The sequence below is a fragment of the Mastomys coucha genome, unplaced genomic scaffold (assembly GCF_008632895.1).
Source record: "Mastomys coucha isolate ucsf_1 unplaced genomic scaffold, UCSF_Mcou_1 pScaffold13, whole genome shotgun sequence".
NCBI classification, from domain to species: domain Eukaryota; kingdom Metazoa; phylum Chordata; class Mammalia; order Rodentia; family Muridae; genus Mastomys; species Mastomys coucha.
In genome coordinates, this window is record NW_022196895.1 from 52,320,683 (window position 1) to 52,322,084 (window position 1,402).

At 41.9% G+C, this 1,402-nt stretch overlaps 1 protein-coding gene across 1 annotated transcript in view; it reads right to left on the minus strand.

The window, feature by feature from the left end:
- Aldh7a1 (aldehyde dehydrogenase 7 family member A1) overlaps window positions 1-1,402 on the minus strand; it is a 50,806-nt gene that overhangs the window by 40,497 nt on the left and 8,907 nt on the right. The window lies entirely within an intron of this gene.

Here is a 1,402-nt window from a genome sequence, read left to right on the forward strand (position 1 = left end):
TCACTATGAGGATGATCTTAACCCCTGCCTCTCCCACTTGAGTGCTGAGATTATAGGCAGGTGCAAATCTGCCTGTGTACCTGACTCTACACTGCTAGGAATTAAACCCGGGGCTTCATGTATCCTGGGCAAACAGTCTACCAATGTAGCTACCTGACTAATCATCTAGTGACTTCTCTTTTCAGCAATAACAAACATGCTGAGGAAAAATAAAAACAACCTCCATGGCATAACAAAGCTGGGTATAAAAACTACGAAGCAAAAGAGAGACAGTTTAGAAGGTGACCAATAGAAGGAAGAAGAGGTAAATGTGAGCCAAGTAAAACTAGATGACATACATGCATGAGAATGTAATGTTATCAGTTTCTACAATGAAAGTGCATTGGGGCTAGAGAAATGGCTTTGTGGTTGGAAGCATTGACTGCTCTTCCAGAGGACCACAAGGTGGCTCACAGCTGTCTCTAACTCCAGTTCCAGGACCCCTGACAGCCTCACACAGACACACATGCAGGCGAAACCCACCACTGCACATAAAATAAAAATAAATAAATATTTTTTTAAAAAAGAAAGAAAATACATGAAGATTTTTAAGCATACATTTAAAAAAGGATGGCTTGGAGGAGTGGGGGGTGATATGATCAAAATAACATTTTATATATATATATAATGTTCTCAAAGAATATATGAAATGTATACTTTAAGACTATATAAAAATACACTTTGTAAAGAGGATGGCAAACACTTAACTCCCATGAGTGGAGAATTTGCCATTATAATGAGCAAAATGTATTCCAGGGCACCTCAAAAGTCACACCCTAGTGACCTGGAGATGTGGAATAGTTTGTTACAAGGACTTGTGGAGTCAGAACTACTACCAGCACCACCATAGCCCATCCCACTCCCAACTGTCGTAAGAATATAGGGTCAAACTGTCCTTAGTAGGACAATTAAAAAGACAAAAAAAAAAATGGCTCAAAGGGTAGAGGCACTGGAAGCCAAACCCGATGACCTGAGTTCAATACCCACCACCAAATGGTAGAAGGATAGAAAGGACTCTAGCAAGCTGTCCCCTGACCTGTGCACTTGGGTCATGGCAGGCACTTATGCAAATGCTCGCTACACACCCACCCACACACTAAATAAAGAAATGTATTTAACTTTTTAATAAATAAAAATGAAAGACAAATAATAGTGAAAACCAAAGAAAGAGATTGGGGGCTAGAAACATGGCTCTGCAATCAAGAGAACTTGATGCTCTTAAAGAAGGCTTGAGTTTGATTTCCAGCACCCACATTGGGTAGCTTACCGCTCCAGTGGCCTGTAACTCCAGCTCTAAGGGATCTGACCTCTGGCCTCTGGAAGCATCTGGAGGCCCACATGCACGCGCGCGCGCGCGCGCGCG